Raw genomic sequence first — 24,542 nt, 5'->3', positions numbered from 1 at the left:
TTCATCGACGTCATGTTCTGGGCGGTAACCTGGATATGCGGCCATGTTGGAGGCACTCAGTGTAAACAACTGAATGGAGTAATGGAGTATTGTGCACTTTGGATGCTTTAATACTTTATATCTAAACAACAGAAAAGCTCATCAAAACGCGTCCAAGATGCAAAGGCATGGAAGGACTTGGACCACAAAAAAAGGCGCGATATTTTGAGAAATTACAGTTTACTGGCGGTGCAGATCCCTACAAGTTGGCTCCCTCTTCTTGGACCCATGGCGGCCGGTGATTCTTCCTTCAGTTGCATATACCGATATAGTCAACTACCTGGTTTTCTCGCTGAGCCCATACACAGCGGAAGACCTTAAATCCTGCAAAAGTTTGGAGGCTTATAACCAGATGGTGTGTAGATGGGTGAGGGAGACGCAGTACCAAGTCATTAATGACCAGTGTGGTGTGAAGCCAAAGTAAGTAATGCAATAACGTCTTTAATCAACCTAACCTTAACTGTATGATATCATTGCGATACTCAAGGTGTAGCCAAGTGACTCTCAATAGTTGTTTTTTTTTTCATTTCAAAGACCGAACAAGACAGATTTTTCCATCGTAGATCCTGGTTGAGCTTTGCCAACCACAAGCGCCTCCTTTCCTCTGATAACTTCTGGCATTCCTCTCCCTGGTTTTTAATAACTTTTGGAAGTCGATAATATTCCAAATGTTTTTCTCGGTCTGACCTATTGGTACAACCTAAAACATGGCAATAATCAACCATTTTCCTTGACGCCGTTCGGGATCTACTTCAATGCCTGTGCTTTGTTGTGATGCGGAGTACCTCCAACATGGCGACTTCGGGTCTGATGACGCGTCTGATGACGCGTCGTGAAAACCCTCTATAACAGTAATGGAAGATAAGATGAACGAGATGGAACGTTACGGCCTACCAGAGCAAGAGGGGGAGGATGTGAAGCAGCGTGTCGTGGACATCTGTAGCACAATCATACCAAACGCCAGAGAAGATCTACACTTCCACATTGACGTGAGCCACAGAATTGGAAGGAGAGACAGTGGTAAAACTAGGCCAGTGATAACAAGATTTACATCCCGGTCGACGAAAGAAATGTTGTGGAAATGTGCAAAGGAGTCGGAGTTCCTCAAGATAAAGAAGCTGAAATTTGGAGAAGATTTGACCACAAAAGACAAGACATCAAGAAATCAGAGTGTAATAGTTGATGGAAAGTAAACTCCACACAACTGGTTTGGAAACAGATATAAAAAGTTTACATTTATGCTTTGTTGAAAGCTTAGTTCTAAAGCTTAGATCTAATCTAAAAATAAGACTAAAAGATTGAAATATTGAGATTCCACTTTTAAGGCACTTTCATCCCAAAAAATATTTTCTCAATGTTAGAAAAGCACAGTCTCAGAGGTCAGATGTATATAATCTTATGCCTGTTTGTTGCAATTTATTAATATTCAGAAAGTGAAGAAAAGCATTTTGCACACGGTTCATTTAACACTAGTTTTTCTAGATACTTTTTTGTTTTATTGTTCAACCTGTCTTTGTCACTTTGTTCATTTAATGTAAGGGGTATACGAGAACAGGTAAAGAGGAAGGCTATTTTTTTATTTTTTAAGAGTTTCAAGGCAGATTTTTATTTTCTTCAAGAAACGCATGCCTTAGTTTCAGATTTCAATTTTTGGAAAAGTCAATGGGGAGATAACATATGGATGGCTTATAGTAATAATAACTCCGCTGGTGTAGCTATTCTGAAAGGATCCTTTCAGGGAAAAGTACTTAAAACAGTTGCTCATGATTCTGGAAGGTGGATTATTTTAGTTTCTGAATTTATGGATGATATTTTCATTCTGGATAACATATATGGATTATATATGGATGGTTAACCGAATTACAATCTGAGTTGGAAAATGTGTATCAATATTTAGCACGGAGGGCTTTTATCAGGTCTAGACGGCGATGGATGGAACATTATGAAAGAAACACTAAATATTTTCATAGATTAGACAAAACAAATGCCAGTTAATAATATACATAAACTTAAGATTAAAGAGCAGATATCAGAATATCCCCCTGACATTTCGAATTTTGTGGAAGACTTGCAAAATGGCAGTTTTAACACATCTGATTTTTTCATCTCTATAACAAACGAGGCACGAGGTATTGACCAAACTCAAAAAGATATCTGTGATCAAGCGTTGTCACTCTATGAATTAAAAAAGAATATTAGTAAACTGAAAGATAATAAAGCCCCTGGTAATGATGGCCTTACTGGTGAATTTTACAAGGTATTCCAAGATCATATTTCTGAATTTTTACTTCACGTCTTCAGAGAAGCTATAGACGTTGGCAAACTTCCACCAACTATGTGTCAGGGTATAATTACCTTGATACCTAAACCTAATAAAGACAAACTTGTGCTTGATAACTGGAGACCCATAACCCTAATTAATAATGATACAAAATTATTCATATAGAATTACTCACATTTTTGCACAAAGACTCAAGGCATGTCTAGACACAATTATAGATGACTGCCGTCTGTATTTATGCAAGGAAGGCACATCAGTAACAATATTCGTATGATTTTAGATTTGATTGACTATAAGGATTACATAATGGACAACAGCTACATTTTATTCATAGACACATATAAAGCCTTTGATACTGTAAAGCATAGTATTTTGTTTGATGTGTTAGATTTTTTTGGTTTTGGTCAATATATCAAGAGAGCAATACAAACTTTGTATAGTTCAGTTAAACTTCCGTGGAGAACAACTCATAGATTCAACATATCCCGTGGTATAAAACAAGGAGATCCTGCGGCCCCATTTTGCCCTACATCTGTACAATGACAATTTTCAAGGCATTAACGTTGTAGGGAAAGAAATAAAATTTTGCCAGCTAGCTGATGATACAGCCATTTTCTTAAAAGATGAATTTCAGGTTAAAAAAGTTATTGATTGTCTTAATGTGTTCTCTAAAATTTCAGGATTAGCGTTAAATATTAAAAAATGTACCCTTTTTCCACTCAAAGAGAGCAATATACAACAGAATTTGAGGGTATTCTTGTTAAAGAGGAAGTAACATACTTAAGAATTAATATATGTAAAAATCAGACAGACAGGATGAATTCCAATTTTCAACCTCTCATTCCAAAAGTCAAAAATAAATTTGATAGATGGCTCATGAGAGATTTATCACTCAAAGGTCGGGTACTTTTATCCAAAACTGAAGAATTATCCAGATTAGTTTATCCGGCCAAAGTCTTAGATGTTCCAAAACCTTTTATTAAGAAAATTGATTCTACATTATTCAATTTCATATGGAAAAATAAGCCTCACTATTTAAATAAAAATACTTTATGTAATCCATACAATCAAGGAGGTTTGAATGTTCTAATATAATATAATATAATAATAATATAATATAATATTATAATATAAATCTAATATAATTTTCAAGGTGAACTGGATTAAACATTATATAATAAATAAAGATAAAATGTGGTATTTTATTCCAAACTTTATTTTTCAAAAAGTTGGTGGTATTGAATTTTTACTAAAGTGCAATTTTGATATTGATAAAATCCCTATTCAGCTATCTAACCTATCATGCCTAGCAAGCTCTTTTATGCTGGCTTCTTATTTATAAACACAATTTTTCACCCCACAAACATGTGATATGGAATAATAAAGATGTAAAGTATAAGAACAAGTCAATATTTTATCCCAATTGGGTCCAAAACAACATTTTATTGATTTCCCAGCTGATTAATGACAATGGTCACTTACTTACATATTCAGAATTCTTAATGAAGTTTAATATTCCAATAATTGCACGAGAATATAGCATAGTGTTTGATGCTATACCCCGGGTTATATAAGACTGCTGCAGAGTAGTAATGTGTCAAATGATCAGTCAACATTTAGAACGGATGTCTTATTAAATGGCAGTGACATAAAGGATAAAAAGTGCAATAATAGATATTTTAGACATTTGACACATTGCCCCACAGTTGCTCGATGCAAAAATTATTGGAATAACCACTTTGGGAATATCAAGTGGAATTTGATTTGGACCTATTATAATAAATATGTTGTTAGTAATAAAGTTAAGGAAGTATATTTCAAAATTGTCCATTGCATCTACCCAACAAATCAAATCTTAAAGAAATATAAATCTGATCTTTCTGAATCCTGCACATTTTGTGGGGTTTTCACAGAGATGATTGCACATTTGTTTTGTGAATGTTTTATGTCAGATTGTTCTGGATTGATGTATTTTATGTATTGTGTGGCTCTAAGATAAAAATTACAAAGTAGAGACTATGAAGGAAATTATTTGGATAAATGCCATATTTTCATTTTGAATCTTTTAATTTTATTTAAACTAACCTTTGTCGATCTGAAATGAAGACAGATTCAGCAACTGTATGGCCTATTTCTCACTTAAAATGTTTTCAGAAACACGTTTTGGTGAACTATTTTAGTACAATATGAGATCGTATTCTGGACATAGACAGTATATAAGAATGGACCAACAGATCCCGTTGCTGTGGAGGACAGACAGTGAAGGATATTAGAAGCACTTTTCCGGTGAGCGCTGAGCGTTACTGCGCAGCCTCCAACTGAGAGAGACGACGTAAATGTGACGTGAGCAACCTGTCTGAAAGTTGTAAGTCTGGTAGCTGTGCCAAGAGAAATCTCAATCATTCCCAATCTTGCAGAGACGGAGAGCGTAGGTATATGTAAGGAAATAACATGGACACAGGCTAATTACTGCTAACTAAAATGCTAGTTAACATTAGTAATTAAACTTAAACAGCTAATGTAAGTATAAACTGTCTGCGAGCTTCTCCTGTACTATACGGTAATTCCTCTACCATGCAACAGTAAGTTGCGTGGTTATGACACAATCGTTAGCCTATTTTTACAAAAACATCTGCTACAGAGCCATAACGTGAGGTACAAGGTAATGGAGCCTTTTATACATTGTCATGTTTCTATAGAAATAAACAATGGACAAATAAAGTCTTTAAACGCTTCAGATGTAAAGTTATTCGCCGTCAAAGTGACGTCAAAATGAATGGCAGTCAATGGAATGCTAACGGGAGGTGATCGCTTTGTAGCATCAAAATGGCGCCATAGGAGGTTCAAGCTCTGAAGCAAAGCTTACCCCCTTGATTCTGAACAAGCCGCCATGACAGTCTGGCTGTGAATTTCCAGAGAAAAAAGAATTTGACAACACATGTGCAGCATTCAGCAAACGCACTGCAAATGCACACAACACAACCAAATACATAAACGCACTCCAAATACACACAACACAACCAAATAGATAAACACACTGCAAATATGAAACGATGCACACAAACCCAGAAAACAAATGCAACAAAAAAACGCTGCATCCAGATTACACAACGGAAGTTCTCCAGGCCTCTAGAGGGAGCAGCTAGTGGAACAGCTGGATTTTCGACCTCACGGGGAGAGAGGGAGGGAGAGAGAGAGAGAGAGAGAGAGAGAGAGAGAGAGAGAGAGAGAAACTGCATAGACTGTAAATATTAAATCTATGTTTGAGATATGTTTTCTCTCGTTTGGTGGGTGTGTCTCGGCTCAGGTCACAGGTGATACTCAATCAGCAGAGATGTCTGTAAACTCGTGGTGATAAAACATTTAAAACTGCATCAGTGTTTAACGTTGACGTTTGTTTAAGCCATATTACATGAGAGGGTTTAATTTCGAGGTCCGAAATTACTGAAGTGTAGGCCTCCTCAAGTGTAATATTGTGATTATACAACAACAGTTACCAACAAAATAAGTGATCAATCTGTATTCATATTGTGGAGCAATTCGCTCTTGAAATACAAAAAACAGACAGGATTTATAGTCTCTCCCTGTTTAGTAAACCAGCCAATTTACCGTGGGATTTATCAAACTGAATAAATCCCGCTCGCACATATAAACACAAAACTGCTTTGCTAATTCCAACGTGTTGTAACTAAGACATCTGCTGAAAAAGTTATTGTATTCATTAGCATGATTGCCGTTCTGTTTAGTTCACAAACACCCAACACACCAAATACAAACACATAGCGGACCAGACGCAAGCTTTTATTTTGAAAAGCCGAAGCTCGGGGACAGCACCAGCCGGGAGGGCATGAGACGGGAGCATAGACTGTATATTAATAATATATTATGTTATTAATAATAATAATAATAATATGAATTTAATATCGGTTAATAACGGTCGAAAATCCAGCTGTTCCACTAGCTGCTCCCTCTAGAGGTCTGGAGAACTTCCGTTGTGTAATCTGGATGCAGCGTTTTTTTTTGTTGCATTTGTTTTCTGGGTTTGTGTGCTTTTCTTTTTGCATCGTTTTTTATTTGCAGTGCGTTTATGTATTTGGTTGTGTTGTGGTATTTTCAGTGCGTTTGCTGAATGCTGCACATGTGTTGTCAAATTAATGAAGTTGTTTTCTTAATTTGCTTGTGTTTTGTCTATTTGCGTGTGTTTTCTTAAGTTGCAGGGAGTTTGCCCCTGTCGGCCACCGTACTTTTTGGACCTCGGGGACCCGACTGATCAGTCCGACTGCCTTTTCTGCCGACGGTTGGCCGTCTGGTTGGTGTGTAACTACCTTTAAGAGAACGGAGTAGACCCATGGAGGTATTAAAAGAACAGTAGACCACTAGGCGTCACTGTTGCCAATTAAGCGTCACACACAGGGAGAGTTCAACAATTCCCGCTTATGTCCCGGGGGCGAGTTTTTGTTTTTTGCAGGATGGTAGGGGAAGAGAAATTCTTTGACCATACAGTCTGGGGAAGACTCATGAACTCATTAGGGAACTCATCCCTGATTGGCTAACCCTGACATTCTTACGCTAACATAACCAATCCCACTCCTCTTGCCTAAACATAACCAATCCCACCAGAGCAGGCAAAGAGTACTAGCTATTCAAAGGGAGAGTAGGGCGGGTTCTTCCCCTACCATCCTGCAAAAAGTAAAGTATAGCACCTTGACTTTTAGGCCTACTTCCTGTTGCCACTAGGGGGCGCTATGACTAAGTAAATATCGGCCTTTATTTGTCCTCAGAGTTGGACTCTTATGAATCCTGAAAAGTTTCGAGCCAATTGGACAATGTACACTCAAGTTACACCCACTTCCTTTTTTGATGGCGAAATACACAAAATGGCCACCACGGCCACGCCCTATGACGAAAAGTTTTTCTTTTAACAACTTTTCATCTTTAATGTCTTAAGATGGCACAGACCAAATTTGAAGTTGATCGGATGAAATCTCTAGGAGGAGTTCGTTAAAGTACGACATGTGGAAATGGCCAAAATTGCACTAATTCCGAATTTTGAAATCAAAATAGCGGACTTCCTGTTGGGTTTAGGGTATGGCTCCAATGACGTTTTTTGTACATCTTGACATGATACATATGTGTACCAACTTTCGTGAGTCTACGTTAAACGCACTGCAGGGGCTCAATTTTTTTAACTTTGTAGGGGGCACTAGCGAGCCATTTTTGTGCGTCTATTCCCGAAACCCTTAAAATACATACATTTTCACCAGACTTGATGCGACCGCAACTCACGTTGTAAGTCTTGCTGAGCAGGTTGCTCACGTCACATTTACGTCGTCTCTCTCAGTTGGAGGCTGCGCAGTAACGCTCAGCGCTCACTGGAAAAGTGCTTCTAATATCCTTCACTGGTCTCCGTCTAGAGCAATGGGATAGTTAGATAGATAGATAGATAGATAGATAGATAGATAGATAGATTTTTATTGATCCCAAAAAAATGGGAAATAACGGTGTTGCAGCAGCAAAAATATCAGACACACAGCACACATACAGAGTAAACATTAAATAATAGGAAAACAATATACATGAAATAATAATAGAATACTACACAAACAATATTTAAAATATATACAGTTTGGAAATAAAATGTACTACTGTTTCAAGATATAGATAAACTAGATATAGATAAACTTAATGTGCAAGTTGGGGAGTAAAAAATAAACAACTGTATGACATTCAGTGCATCTGGATCTGTTGGTCCATTTTATATAATGTCTATGATTTTGCTAACAGAGTTTCCCAGTTGGTGAGGCGTTGTTGACAACTGACGTTTGATGTAGGTGACTTTGGTTCACTGAAAATATTTCAATGACAATAAACTGTTTATTGTGGACAAACACCTTATCCGTGTCCTTTCCTGTTCGTTGTCCTGCAGATAACACAAACACCTGTCGATGTGCTGTTTGTATGCTTGCATAAGAAAACAGCAGCAAATCTTTTGTTATTTTGGCCTCCATGTTTTCACACACCTGATGCTCTACTACGTACGTAGCCTACTACGCCCAACAGTTGGTGGCAGTCATGCAACAAGTTGTTATGCCAAACGCCAATATAACAGAAGAAGAAGAATACGCATCCAGACCATGTGAACGCTGGCAGTCGGAAAAATAACGTAATCACGGGGGCGGTCCCTGATATTCCCAGGTGGCATGAACGCACAATAAGCCTTGTTGCAGGCTCCGGTTAAAAGTTTCTTTTTAGTCCTGGAAATGTGATAAACTAGTGTAACAACCCCTCTACTAAACAGCTATTCAACGTAGTGTCAAAATTAAGTGACAAAAGTAAGCTATTACAACATTCTGGGGGTTTCTCTTCGTTTTGTGGAATCAAGTCCGACCATAACTACAACTTGGCTGCTCTCCACGAGGCATGTGACGATTTTGACATTGAGGAAGAAATGGAAGCGGAGCAACACTCATCCAAAGAAGGCAAAATTAACAAAGAACACACTCCAATTAAACAGCCGAATCCAAAGAAACCGAGACACCAAAGGGAAAGTGAGGACGCGAATACTGAATACTGGCTCTGACCAGAAAAATGGACGAGCAGACGGAACTTCTGAAAAGTTTCGACAGAAGTATTGAAGCTAACACAACTGCAGCGAAAGAAAACCAAGAAGAAATCTGTGTGCTTCAGAAAAAAATAGGAGGCCTTCAGAAAGAAAACAGCCTGTTAAAACAAGCACGTGCAGAGCAAACCCGGTACAAAAGAAGGTGGAATCTGAGGAAGATTGGTCTCACTGAAAAGGATGGAGAGGACACGAGAGAAGTTGTCATCGGGATACTGACAAGAGTTGTTCCAATGTCTGTGGAGCGGCTGCGTGACACCGTAGACACATACGGTGATAACACACCGAGAGCAATCATCATTCAGTTCGGGATGAGAACGGTACGGGATGATGTTTGGAAGAAGTCGAAGGATGCGAGAGTGTGTAAAGACATGCACATACGTTTCAAAGAAGACTTCTCGAAAGAAGACTGGGAGGTGCGTGCAAAGCTGTGGCCAGAAGCCAGAAAGACAGGTAAAACGAGCATTCTTGAAAGAAGGATACGCTCTGATCGATAACCGGATAGTGGACCCAAACTGAACACTTGTTTTGTTATCATTTGAATGGCTGTCAGAAATCCAGCCTACAATCACTTTTGTCAGTGAAACTTTAATCTTTTGTTTGTTTGACTTAAACGCTCCGATATGCAAGTATTAACACTACCCGCACTTTGTTTGTTAATGCATCACTGAACATCTGAGGTTAGACCCAATGTTATGATTGGAGCATGGTTAATGTTACGTTGATGACTCCAAATATTTTTGCACGCCAGCATATAGCAGATACTGAATGTTTACCTGTTCATATATGGTATTGCAACTGGTCACCCCTTGATATCTCTTGTTATGCCAAAATTAAGAATATTATAACAAAGTAGGCAAAGTTGATTTCATATTTAAATAGACCTCTGCTACAATAGCTGTTCGGTTTGTAGGTTTCCTTTTTTCTCCCTCTATAGTGTTTAGAGGGCTAGTTACACAAAACATGTAGATTTAGGATTAACTACTCATTCCTGCGCATCGTTACACTCTTTTGTGCATTGTTTATAGGTTATCTACTTATCACCTAAATGTTGTCCTTTATTTCTTTAAATACTAGGGGGTTGAAAGATAATGTAAAACGTAAGGCTATTTTTCTTTTCTGTAAGGAACAAACGGCTAATTGTGTTTTTTTGCAAGAAACCCACTCGGCTGAGGCTGACACAAAATTTTTGAAAATGCAATGGGGAGACTCCGAGACACCAAAGGGAAAGTGAGGACGCGAATACTGAATACTGGCTCTGACCAGAAAAATGGACGAGCAGACGGAACTTCTGAAAAGTTTCGACAGAAGTATTGAAGCTAACACAACCGCAGCGAAAGAAAACCGAGAAGAAATACTGCGGTCAAGCCAGCCTCCACCTCGAAATAAGCGGTCAAACTAGCCGCCCCTATATTTCGCGGTGCGCGTATACACTTGCTATTACGGTGAGACCGTCAGAACTAAAAACAGGGGATTTTCCGACGAAGGCAATTTCCCATTCATTTATTCTGTCTGCCTGTCTATCTGTCTGCCTTCCTGTCAGAAAGAAAGAAAGAAAGAAAGATTTTAGCACACCTCACAACCTTTCACTGCATGATATGTTGAATTCCAAAATAAGAGCCCCCCCAAAAATCATATATAAGCTGTTTGTCTACACATTCAGAAAATCATAAAAATAAAAGTCCTAGCTTCCACAGACCAATTTCACCTCAGATGGAGAGGACTCCATCTCAAGGTGTCAACTACAATGTTTCAGGACATTCTGATGTTGTTTTCCAAAATAAGAGCCCCCCAAAAATCATATATAAGCTGTTTGTCTACACATTCAGAAAATCATAAAAATAAAAGTCCTAGCTTCCACAGATCAATTTCACCTCAGATGGAGAGGACTCCATCTCAAGGTGTCAACTACAATGTTTCAGGACATTCTGATGTTGTTTTCCAAAATAAGAGCCCCCCAAAAATCATATATTAGCTGTTTGTCTACACATTCAGAAAATCATAAAAATAAAAGTCCTAGCTTCCACAGATCAATTTCACCTCAGATGGAGAGGACTCCATCTCAAGGTGTCAACTACAATGTTTCAGGACATTCTGATGTTGTTTTCCAAAATAAGAGCCCCCCAAAAATCATATATTAGCTGTTTGTCTACACATTCATTCCCATGGGCCCACCACCTGTGGGAGGAACCGCTGGGGTCGGGTGCGCTGCCACATGGGTTGCAGTGAAGGTCAGGGGCCTCGACGGACCAGACCCGGGCAGCAGACGCTGGCTCTGGGGACGTGGAATGTCACCTCTCTGTGGGGGAAGGAGCCGGAACTGGTGCGGGAGGTGGAGCGCTACCGGTTAGATCTGGTGGGGCTTACCTCTACGCACAGTCTCGGTTCTGGAACCATACTCCTGGATAGGGGTTGGACTCTTTTCTTCTCCGGAGTTGCCCAGGGTGTGAGGCGCCGGGCGGGTGTGGGGATACTCACAAGCCCCCGGCTGAGCGCCGCTACGTTGGAGTTTACCCCGGTGGACGAGAGGGTCGCCTCCCTACGCCTGCGGGTTGTGGGGGGGAAAAGACTGTTGTTTGTGCATATGCACCAAACAAGAGTTCGGAGTATTCGGCCTTCTTGGAGACCTTGAGTGGAGTCCTATATGGGGCTCCAGTGGGGGACTCCATAGTTCTGCTGGGGGACTTCAACGCGCACGTGGGCAATGATGGAGACACATGGAGAGGCGTGATTGGGAGGAACGGCCTCCCTGATCTAAACCAGAGTGGTTGTTTGTTGTTGGACTTCTGTGCTAGTCATGGATTGTCTATAACGAACACCATGTTCGAACATAGGGATGCTCATAAGTGTACTTGGTACCAGAGCACCCTAGGCCAAAGGTCAATGATCGATTTTATAATCGTTTCATCTGATCTGAGGCCGTATGTTTTGGACACTCGGGTGAAGAGAGGGGCAGAGCTGTCAACCGATCACCATCTGGTGGTGAGTTGGGTCAGAGGGTGGGGGAAGACTCTGGACAGACCTGGTAAGCCCAAACGGGTAGTGCGGGTAAATTGGGAACGTCTGGAGGAGGCCCCTGTCCGACAGACTTTCAACTCACACCTCCGGTGGAGCTTTTCGTGCATCCCTGTGGAGGCTGGGGGCATTGAACCCGAGTGGACAATGTTCAAAGTTTCCATTGCTGAAGCTGCGGCGAGGAGCTGTGGTCTTAGGGTCTTAGGTGCCTCAAGGGGCGGTAACCCACGAACACCGTGGTGGACACCGGTGGTCAGGGAAGCCGTCCGACTGAAGAAGGAGTCTTTCCGGGATATGTTATCCCAGAGGACTCCGGAGGCAGTGGCAAGGTACCGAAGGGCCCGAAGGGCTGCAGCCTCTGCCGTGAAAGAGGCAAAGCAGCGGGTGTGGGAGGAGTTCGGAGAAGACATGGAGAAGGACTTTCGGTCGGCACCAAGGTGCTTCTGGAAAACCGTTCGCCACCTCAGGAGGGGGAAGCGGGGAACCATCCAAGCTGTGTACAGTAAGGATGGGACGCTGTTGACCTCAACTGAGGAGGTAATAGGGCGGTGGAAGGAGCACTTTGAGGAACTCCTAAATCCGACTAATACGCCCTCTATGGTAGAGGCAGAGCTGGAGGATGATGGGGGATTGTCGTCAATTTCCCTGGTGGAAGTTGCTGAGGTAGTTAAACAACTCCACAGTGGCAAAGCCCCAGGGATTGATGAGATCCGTCCAGAAATGCTTAAAGCTCTGGGTGTGGAGGGGTTGTCTTGGTTGACACGCCTCTTCAACATTGCGTGGAAGTCTGGGTGTCTGCCTAAGGAGTGGCAGACCGGGGTGGTGGTTCCCCTTTTCAAAAAGGGGGACCAGAGGGTGTATGCTAATTATAGGGGTATCACACTTCTCAGCCTCCCTGGTAAAGTCTTCTCCAAGGTGCTGGAAAGGAGGGTTCGGTCGATAGTCGAACCTCAGGTTGAAGAGGAACAATGCGGATTCCGTCCTGGTCGTGGAACAACGGACCAGATCTTTACTCTCGCAAGGATCCTGGAGGGAGCCTGGGAGTATGCCCAACCGGTCTACATGTGCTTTGTGGATCTGGAGAAGGCCTATGACCGGGTCCCCCGGGAGATACTGTGGGAGGTGCTGCGGGAGTATGGGGTGAGGGGGTCCCTTCTCAGGGCCATCCAATCTCTGTACAACCAAAGCGAGAGCTGTGTCCGGGTTCTCGGCAGTAAGTCGGACTCGTTTCAGGTGAGAGTTGGCCTCCGCCAGGGCTGCGCTTTGTCACCAATCCTGTTTGTAGTATTTATGGACAGGATATCGAGGTGTAGTCGGGGTGGAGAGGGGTTGCAGTTCGGTGGGCTGGGGATCTCATCGCTGCTTTTTGCAGATGATGTGGTCCTGATGGCATCATCGGCCTGTGACCTTCAGCACTCACTGGATCGGTTCGCAGCCGAGTGTGAGGCGGCTGGGATGAGGATCAGCACCTCTAAATCGGAGGCCATGGTTCTCAGCAGGAAACCGATGGAGTGCCTTCTCCAGGTAGGGAATGAGTCCTTACCCCAAGTGAAGGAGTTCAAGTACCTTGGAGTCTTGTTCGCGAGTGAGGGAACAATGGAGCGGGAGATTGGTCGGAGAATCGGCGCAGCGGGTGCGGTATTACATTCAATTTATCGCACCGTTGTGACGAAAAGAGAGCTGAGCCAGAAGGCAAAGCTCTCGATCTACCGGTCAGTTTTCGTTCCTACCCTCACCTATGAAGGTTGGGTCATGACCGAAAGAACGAGATCCTGGGTACAAGCGGCCGAAATGGGTTTCCTCAGGAGGGTGGCCGGTGTCTCCCTTAGAGATAGGGTGAGAAGCTCAGTCATCTGTGAGGAGCTCGGAGTAGAGCCGCTGCTCCTTCGCGTCGAAAGGAGCCAGTTGAGGTGGTTCGGGCATCTGGTAAGGATGCCCCCTGGGCGCCTCCCTAGGGAGGTGTTCCAGGCACGTCCAGCTGGGAGGAGGCCTCGGGGAAGACCCAGGACTAGGTGGAGGGATTATATCTCTAACCTGGCCTGGGAACGCCTTGGGATCCCCCAGTCGGAGCTGGTTAATGTGGCTCGGGAAAGGGAAGTTTGGGGTCCCCTGCTGGAGCTGCTACCCCCGCGACCTGAGACCGGATAAGCGGACGACGATGGATGGATGGATGGATGGTCTACACATTCAGAAAATCATAAAAATAAATGTCCTAGCTTCCACAGACCAATTTCACCTCAGATGGATCTGAGGTGAAATTGATCTGTGGAAGCTAGGACTTTTATTTTTATGATTTTCTGAATGTGTAGACAAAACAGCTAATATATGATTTTTGGGGGGCTCTTATTTTGGAAAACAACATCGGAATGTCCTGAAACATTGTAGTTGACACCTTGAGATGGAGTCCTCTCCATCTGAGGTGAAATTGGTCTGTGGAAGCTAGGACATTTATTTTTATGATTTTCTGAATGTGTAGACAAACAGCTTATATATGATTTTTGGGGGGCTCTTAATTTGGAAAACAACATCAGAATGTCCTGAAACATTGTAGTTGACACCTTGAGATGGAGTCCTCTCCATCTGAGGTGAAATTGGTCTGTGGAAGCTAGGACATTTATTTTTATGATTTTCTGAATGTGTAGACAAACAGCTTATATATGATTTTTGGGGGGCTCTTAATTTGGAAAACAACATCGGAATGTCCTGAAACACTGTAGTTGACACCTTGAGATGGAGTCCTCTCCATCTGAGGTGAAATTGATCTGTGGAAGCTAGGACTTTTATTTTTATGATTTTCTGAATGTGTAGACAAAACAGCTAATATATGATTTTTGGGGGGCTCTTATTTTGGAAAACAACATCGGAATGTCCTGAAACATTGTAGTTGACACCTTGAGATGGAGTCCTCTCCATCTGAGGTGAAATTGGTCTGTGGAAGCTAGGACATTTATTTTTATGATTTTCTGAATGTGTAGACAAACAGCTTATATATGATTTTTGGGGGGCTCTTAATTTGGAAAACAACATCAGAATGTCCTGAAACATTGTAGTTGACACCTTGAGATGGAGTCCTCTCCATCTGAGGAGAAATTGGTCTGTGGAAGCTAGGACATTTATTTTTATGATTTTCTGAATGTGTAGACAAACAGCTTATATATGATTTTTGGGGGGCTCTTAATTTGGAAAACAACATCGGAATGTCCTGAAACATTGTAGTTGACACCTTGAGATGGAGTCCTCTCCATCTGAGGTGAAATTGATCTGTGGAAGCTAGGACTTTTATTTTTATGATTTTCTGAATGTGTAGACAAAACAGCTAATATATGATTTTTGGGGGGCTCTTATTTTGGAAAACAACATCGGAATGTCCTGAAACATTGTAGTTGACACCTTGAGATGGAGTCCTCTCCATCTGAGGTGAAATTGGTCTGTGGAAGCTAGGACATTTATTTTTATGATTTTCTGAATGTGTAGACAAACAGCTTATATATGATTTTTGGGGGGCTCTTAATTTGGAAAACAACATCAGAATGTCCTGAAACATTGTAGTTGACACCTTGAGATGGAGTCCTCTCCATCTGAGGTGAAATTGGTCTGTGGAAGCTAGGACATTTATTTTTATGATTTTCTGAATGTGTAGACAAACAGCTTATATATGATTTTTGGGGGGCTCTTAATTTGGAAAACAACATCAGAATGTCCTGAAACATTGTAGTTGACACCTTGAGATGGAGTCCTCTCCATCTGAGGTGAAATTGATCTGTGGAAGCTAGGACTTTTATTTTTATGATTTTCTGAATGTGTAGACAAAACAGCTAATATATGATTTTTGGGGGGCTCTTATTTTGGAAAACAACATCGGAATGTCCTGAAACATTGTAGTTGACACCTTGAGATGGAGTCCTCTCCATCTGAGGTGAAATTGGTCTGTGGAAGCTAGGACATATATTTTTATGATTTTCTGAATGTGTAGACAAACAGCTAATATATGATTTTTGGGGGGCTCTTATTTTGGAATTCAACATATCATGCAGTGAAAGGTTGTGAGGTGTGCTAAAATCTTTCTTTCTTTCTTTCTTTCTGACAGGAAGGCAGACAGATAGACAGGCAGACAGAATAAATGAATGGGAAATTGCCTTCGTCGGAAAATTCCCTGTTTTTAGTTCTGACGGTCTCACCGTAATAGCAAGTGTATACGCGCACCGCGAAATATAGGGGCGGCTAGTTTGACCGCTTATTTCGAGGTGGAGGCTGGCTTGACCGCAGTGAAGAAATCTGCGTGCATCGTTACACTCTTTTGTGCATTGTTTATAGGTTATCTACTTATCACCTAAATGTTGTCCTTTATTTCTTTAAATACTAGGGGGTTGAAAGATAATGTAAAACGTAAGGCTATTTTTCTTTTCTGTAAGGAGCAAAGGGCTAATTGTGTTTTTTTGCAAGAAACCCACTCGACACAAAATTTTGGAAATTGCAATGGGGAGACTCTATCTTTTTCAGTCATGGAACCACACTCAGCAGGAGTTATGATTTTATTAAATAGAATTCCTGGGGAAATTATTGACCATAAAAGTGACTCTACTACTGGCTATTGGTTAATAGTCGCGACAGAAATAAATGGTATAAACTACATTTTATTATGTGTGTATGGTTATAACAAAAGAGCACAGAACAAAAATCTCTTCTCATCCTTAAGTAAGTACTTAGAGGAATGGAAAATGCTTTTTTCAATGGATAGCTTAATAATTGGGGGAAATTTTAACCTGGCCCCTGATCTTTGGTTAGACCGCTTACCATCAAAGAGACACTGCCACAGATTTGATGAAACAATAGTTGAATTGATCACAAAGGCCAATCTAATAGATTATTGGAGAATGAAAAACCCAACCAGAAAACAATTTACCTGGTTCAACTCATCTAATAATGGCCAGTGCTCTAGATTGGATTATTGGTTACTCTCAGACAACCTAATTAATGAGGTTAATAGATGTGATATATCAGCATTACCCCTGACTGATCATTGTGTAATATCCTTGACACTTTCTCCGGGTGGAAGAGAGAATAACATAAACGCCATATGGAAATTTAACAATACCCTTTTGGAAGATACTGAGTTTTGTAATGTAGTTAAACAACTGGTTAAAGAAGTAGGTGAATTGGAAATGTCTTTTCTGAGTAAATGGGAATGGTTTAAATTCAAAGTTAAACAGATAGCTATTAGAACAAGTAAGCAATCATTAACACTTAAAAAGATAATGACAAAGGGACATCATTAGTCGCATTAATACGCTATGCTGTAAAGATGATTTGACACTGGAAGAGCAGACTGAATCAAACAATTTACAGTCCCATCTTGATAATATATCTGGAAAAGGCCAAGGGAGCATTTATTCGTTCAAGGGCTCATCGGATTGAAGAAGGGGAAAAAAACTCTTACTTTTTTAGTCTGCAAAAGCAAAGACAGACGAAGAAAAATATTCGGAAGTTAATTATCAATGATATTACTATTGAAAACCAGGAAGAAGTAAACAAAAACATCAAAGCTTTTTATAGTAATTTGTATAAATCCCTTTTTTCTTTTTCTTTTGTTGTTTTTTCTTAGATAAGATTCAGGGGTTTAAAAAGACAATTGATGATAACTTTAAACAACTTATGGAAGATGAGCTAAGAATTGAGGAGCTAGACTTAGCAGTTCATCAGATGTCTAAGGGGAAATCACCTGGAATAGATGGGCTAACCGTGGAGTTTTTATCTTTCTTTTGGAGTGATATCAGGGAAATGCTCTATAATGCCTATTTAGATTGTATCTCAAAAGGTAATCTTTCTCCTACTATAAAACATGGTCTCATCACTCTAATTCCCAAACCTAACAAAGATAATCTTTTATTGGATAATTGGAGACCAATTACCTTGTAATGTAACGATTATAAATTGCTGGCACTTGTCTATGCTAATTGTCTGAATGAGGGATTGTCACATATTATTGACGAGTGTAATCAGAGCCTGTCTGTCATGGAATATTGCGCAAAAATCAGTGCGAATACCATAGGACACATGTATATATACCCAAGCCATATACAACACAAAAGTCCAACATTACAAACTGGGGCAAACAAATCTGGAGCAGTAGTAAAGCCATTTCGAACCCCGTTTTTACGCTTCCAGCTCACTTCTACCCAGTTTGAGCATTACCTGCTGAGTAAAGTTGAAAGTGTTTTTCATGCACATGGGGTAGTCCAGGTGCAGGGCGTAGATCAACCCGAAACGGCTGTGGGTGTGAAACGAAAAGGACACAAAAGGCCTGAGGCAGGTTGGCCAGTTCATCCATTACCACAGACCCTTCCAAGATGATCCCTACACTGAATGGGTTGAGCTGGGTATTTTCTCAACCCAGGCAGAGAATTCCCACTGGAGTTTAACTGTACGAGTCCTTGTCAGTTACATCCTAATGTGAAAGAAACGTAGTGACAAGGAGAAAACATAAACATGCCAGTTAGACAATGGTGTTTTGTACACCAAAAAGATAATAATGAAAAGCGTTGTACAATATAAACTGCACTGATAGTATACTAAAGGATGATACCAGTTTAGATTTTTTTTTTTTTTTTTAATCAAATGCCATATTTGGATCTGTACAGTATATTGCAACACTTTGTCCCAAATATGGAGTTTACCCACTTCCAGTCACAGTCGTGCTGAAAAGATGTAGAAAACTGCTCCCAGAAACTTTGTTGCTATGCAACAATTTTGTAAATCATATGACTCAGTACATTTCACCTTAATTGCTTTTTGTAAACTTTACTGTCACCGGTTGAAACTAACATTAAGTTAGTTGATTAATTGAGCAACCAGAATCTAACATGTGCGCTCAGAACTCCCATTTCAGTTAAAGACCCGAGAACATTTTCACAACTTCCAAATGGTGACAGTAAAGTAAAAAAATAAAGTGGGCAATGTAAAAGGATTCATACAACTTTAGTTATGGTGAGCAATTTTCTAAATCTTTTCAATAGAACTGGGACTGAAAGTGGGTAAGCTATCTTTGTTTGGCAATAGAGACTTAACGGAGGCCCTTAAGGAGACACTGATTGCTGATCAAATCATTCTGAAAATTAGTAGCACTGTTCATTAATGGCTTAAAATGAGACAAATGAGCATGCACCTGCAACATTTACCAAAAAATGATTAACTTACAGAGCATGTCTTGAAGAAGGCAGAAGAATCATCCGCCAAGATGACAGGCAGTCCCCGAAGACATAGGCACCTGATGTGTGTTGGCTCAGTGGTCTGGAAGATAATGGACACAAGAGTAAACACATCTTGCTAAGGATAATCACATGTATTTATCAAATAAATTCCAGAAATTCCCCACAATGTTTATGTACAAGAGGACAAAAGGGGAGGAAAATGGAGAGGACAGAAAAGAAGGGAGGGGAGATTTGATGGGAAGAAAAGGACAGAGCAGAGAAGAAACAAAAGACATAAAAAGAAAAGTGATGAACAGAGAGAGGAAAGAGAGGAAGTAGACTAATGTAGCTTGTCAAACCCACCTTTGTCTGACGTAAAGCTCAGCCAAAAGCTCGCTGGGCAGGCCTTTCTTTTTTCCTAAAGGAGGTCCATCAGCCTTGGAGAGAAACGGTCAAGTTCAAAGAAATTCTCTTGCAGACTTTTCCCCACCACTCAGGCGAACTCGTAACAAACCTGAAACAAAATATAACAAAAACGAGCCTTTGAGAGGAAATGTCTTTTCTGAGTAAATGGGAATGGTTTAAATTCAAAGTTAAACAAATGGCTATTAGAACAAGTAAGCAATCATCAACCCTTAAAAAGATAAGACAAGGGGACATCATTAGTCGCATCAATACATTATGCAGTAAAAATGATTTGACTCGGCAAGAACAGACTGAATTAAACAATTTACAATCCCATCTTGATAATATATATTTGGAAAAGGCCAAAGGAGCATTTATTCGTTCAAGGGCTCGTTGGATTGAAGAAGGGGAGAAAAACTCCTCTTACTTTTTTAGTCTGGAAAAACAAAGACAGACGAAGAAAAAAATTCGGAAGTTAAAGGTCAATGGCATTATTGTTGAAAATCAGGAAGAAGTAAACGAAAACATCAAATCTTTTTATAGTAACTTGTATAAATCCCTTTTTTCTAAAGAAGATTGTTGTTTTTTCTTAGATAAGATCCAGGGGTTTAAAAAGACAATAAATGATAACTTTAAACAACTTATGGAAGATGAGTTAAGAATTGAGGAGCTAGACTTAGCAGTTCAACAGATGTCTAAGGGGAAGTCACCTGGAATAGATGGGTTAACCGTGGAGTTTTTGTCTTTCTTTTGGAGTGATGTCAGGGAAATGCTCTATAATGCCTATCTAGATTGTATCTCAAAAGGTAATCTTTCTCCCACTATGAAACATGGTCTCATCACCCTAATTCCCAAACCTAACAAAGATAATCTTTTATTGGATAATTGGAGACCAATTACCTTGTTATGTAACGATTATAAATTGCTGGCACTTGTCTATGCTAATCGTCTGAATAAGGGATTATCACATATTATTGACGAGTGTCAATCAGCTTTCATAAAGGGTAGAAATATACATAACCATACCAGGCTGCTACTAGACATGCTTGATTATCGAGACTTCATTAACACTGATGCTTTTATTTTATTTCTTGATTTTTATAAGGCATTTGACACTGTTGAACATACCTTTTTATTTGAAATCTTAGATTTTTTAGGTTTTGGGAGTAACTTTTGTAAAATAATTAAGATGTTTTATACTGACATATATAGTTCTGTGTCCCTGAATCCTAATATAACTCCTAGGTTTGAAGTGCTCCGCGGTATTAGGCAGGGATGCCCAATTTCTCCAAAACTGTTTATTCTAGCCACACAATCACTTATAATGCTCATTAATCACAACCCTGACTTGCATGGGATCACAATATTTGACAAGGAATTTAAAATTAGTCAATTTGCAGACGACACAGCAATCCTTTTAAGGAATAAATTCATGGTTGATGTTGCCCTTGATTCAGTCTCGATTTTCTCTAAAGCTTCAGGATTAACCCTCAATATTAAAAAATGTGAGCTACTTCCCATTCACTCATCAACGGATTCCATCATCTCTTCAATTGAGGTTAAAGCTGAAGTGAAATATCTAGGAATAGTTTTATCTAAAAATGCTATTAGAAGGGAAGACGTTAATTTTTCTAACCGTTTAATAGATATGAAGAAATCCTTAAGTCGCTGGCTTATCAGAGATCTCACCATCTTTGGTAGAGTCACTCTATCTAAATCAGAAGGTATTTCCAAAGTAATCTATCCATGTCACTCCCTGTATGTTTCTTCCGATAATGTTAAGAAAGCCAATTCAATTGTTTTCCAATTCCTGTGGAAAAACAAAACCCATTATATTAAGAAATCACAGCTGGTTAAAGACTATGATATGGGTGGTATCAAAGCATTGGACTTCGAATCAATGTTTGGGACCTTTAAGATCAACTGGTTGAAAACGTATCTATCACAACCAGATTCTATGTGGTTTCACATACCTAGACATTTATTTAAAAAAATAGGAGGGCTTGATTTTCTTCTGCAATGTGATTTTGAGGTGACCAAAATTCCTGTTAAGTTGTCAAACTTCCACAAACAAGTTCTCCAATATTGGAAAATGATATTTACCCATAACTTTTCTCCACATGGATCCACCTTATGGAACAATAGGGTCATTATAATCAATAGGAAATCATTGTTCAGGTATGATTGGTATGAAAAGGGCATTGTTTTTGTGAATGATATTATAGATGACAATGGTCACCTTTTGGAATATAAAGCCTTTTCAGAAAAATATAATTTAAACTGTACTTATAGAGAATACAATACGATCTGTAAAGCAATACCTGTACCATTATTACAGTTAATTCATAACACATTGTTATATGCAAGAACAAGACCCTTACCAACTTTACCAAATCTTGTTATCAATGATTGTACTTTAATTGACAATAAATGTAATAATAAATATATTAGTGATGCTTTGAAATCTAAATTATGTCTTGGTTATGAAAGAGGATTGTGTGTACAGGTTCCGAACATGGATGCATTGTCCATAGGAAAAACACATTTTAAATTCATTAAATGGCCCATTTCCCCAAAAGTCAAAGAGACTCACTTTAAAATAATTTATAAGATATATCCAGTCGCTGACTTTCTTAGAAGAAGATTCAAATTTGATGTAGACCCTTGTGTTTTTTGTGAGATAGCTGATGAGACACTGGGACACATGTTCTTTTTTTGCCCTGTGTCCAACAGCTTCTGGTCTGAGATACAAAATTGGCTGTCACTTAAGATGGATAATATCCTTACTCTCACCTTGCCACACATCCTCTTTTATATGGATAATATAGATTCATCAATATCAGATCTAGTCAATATGATTATTCTAATGGGTAAATATCATATTCATTGCAGTAAGTGGAGATGTTCTAAACCTTCCTTTGTTTGGTTTATAAATGACTTTAAATTATTTTTTTCCTCACTGAAAAAGATCAAATCTACTAAGATTGCAAGGAAAATGTGTAATGACATATCTAGGAAACTACTGTTTTGATTAGTCTCTCCTTGTGTACCGCTCCAAATGTTAATTTTACTTTTTCTAGCCTTTTTGCTTTTGACTTGTATATTTTAAGCAGCTCCCCCTTTTTGTTCTATTCTTTGTTTCTTTTGACCAGGTAATTCTTTCTTGTACATTGACAACATTTATATTGTATATACGCATGTATATCCTTTTCCCCAACAAGAGTTTTGTATGTTGGTACTTTTTGTCAATAAAATTTATAAAAAAAAAAAAAAAAAAAAAAAAAAAAAAAGAAATTCTTTGGTGACAGCTTCTCAGCCAAAAGCGGATTGCGGCAAAGTAACGACTTTCACGTTCCCATCGTGCATTGCATTAAACAGTGGAGCGTTGTCACAGTGGCTCATGAGTAGGCCTACAGTTAGTAGCATAGACTGTGGTTAGTAGCTAGTAGTTGGTGTTTTTAGACATACGGAAACAACAAAAAAATGTGATTTCTTTTTTGATTTTTTATCCACAAACCTGTGCGTTTGTGTTAAATAAAAAATAACTTACTACCTAGCCTAATATCGCTGTTGTTACGTAAAACTCTAATGGGAAAAATAGCCTACTTTCAGATCTTGCGGCTTCATAGCAACTTATGTAGCCTAGGTAAAGAGATGGTCAGAATTGCCACTCTAAGTATGTCGAATTTAATACACTTCTATACAAAAATAAACTTCTATACAATTTAAAATACATTAACAACAAAGTACACTTTCAAAAAGTACATTTAAAAAATAATTTGATTACTGCTAAATTAGTATACTTACTTTTTGGACTCTGAAGTTGAACTTAATTACATCTATTTTGAAGTATACTTTTAAAAAGTACATATTAAATACTCTTTAAATAAAGCACAACAAGTAGAAGCATACTTGTTTTATACTTCATGTACTTTATTCATATTTCTAATACACTAAAGTATACTACTTTTTTACCTGGGTTGTGTACGCATGTATATCTTTTTCCCCAACGAGAGTTTTGTATGTTGGTGTTTTTTGTCAATAAAAAAAAATAAAAAAGCACCATAAGCCTTGTTGGTCTCCCCTCTTGGTGCACATGACATACGTCTCGACCAAACGTTAGGGATTGGTTATTGCAGATCCAGAGTGGCTCTGGGCAGATCCAATAGTTTTAAACTTCAACAGAAGTTCAAGGAAGTTAACACTTGTCAATGGAGAGTGGCCAGACTCTCTGTACAAATGAAATGTACGAGAGTCTGGTAGGACCAGGCTATTAAAGGACACCATAGGTTTCCAATTTGGCCCGTGTAGGGTTCTGTACATTTTCTACATCGTTGCAGGTAGGTCAAACTTTATTTTGGACTAACGTTACTCCATAAGGATAAGCAGTTTAATTGACAGGCCACTAAACTCTAAACCGTCTCTGATCATAGAGCCTATTCATTACTTTCAGTAATGTATAGGTCTACATAAAAATATGTCTATAGTTATAGTTGTTCACCAACAAATAAGCTATCCACATTAGGTGTTTCCCAGGTGTTCACACTATCTGTACAATAAAAACCTAAAACAAACATAACATTTGGTTGACGACAAGAGAAATGTTCCATTAAAATTACAAAAGCAGTAATAGCAAAAATAGAAAAGGCATGAAAGCAAGAAATTATTAAACTGCTGTAACATGAAATGCCTCTCAGGTCTTTGGTGAGTATCAATACTACAAGTGAGCACCAGAGGTCAGCAAAGCATCATGTTACTGCTGGGCTGGTGGCTTGACGTCTGCAGGGAAACCAACACAATTTCTCACTCTTTATTTAGGAGGAAAGTTGACACAACAATTATGATCTCTTGTTTGTTAACATTCAGTTTCATTATGAGCTGTTTAGTTTATCCACCATCTTCCACTGCAGGCTAGTGAGAACCTCTATTGGGGCAGTTAGGGGTGAAGTGCCTTGTCCAAGGGTACCTCAGTGGCAGTGATTTTTCATGTATTTTT

At 39.4% G+C, this 24,542-nt stretch overlaps 1 long non-coding RNA gene across 1 annotated transcript; it reads right to left on the bottom strand.

The window, feature by feature from the left end:
• Positions 1-18,243: 18,243 nt before the first annotated feature.
• On the bottom strand, positions 18,244-19,619 carry LOC116036819. Its single transcript, XR_004101724.2, has 3 exons — positions 19,505-19,619; positions 19,149-19,241; positions 18,244-18,399 (listed from the first exon to the last, which is right to left on the bottom strand). It is a non-coding gene; the product is annotated as an uncharacterized LOC116036819 (long non-coding RNA).
• Positions 19,620-24,542: the final 4,923 nt, after the last annotated feature.

The sequence above is a fragment of the Sander lucioperca genome, chromosome 18 (assembly GCF_008315115.2).
Source record: "Sander lucioperca isolate FBNREF2018 chromosome 18, SLUC_FBN_1.2, whole genome shotgun sequence".
In the NCBI taxonomy this organism is placed as follows: Eukaryota; Metazoa; Chordata; class Actinopteri; order Perciformes; family Percidae; genus Sander; species Sander lucioperca.
The sequence above is the reverse complement of the archived record's forward strand: the minus strand, read 5'-3'. Positions and strand labels throughout refer to the sequence as shown.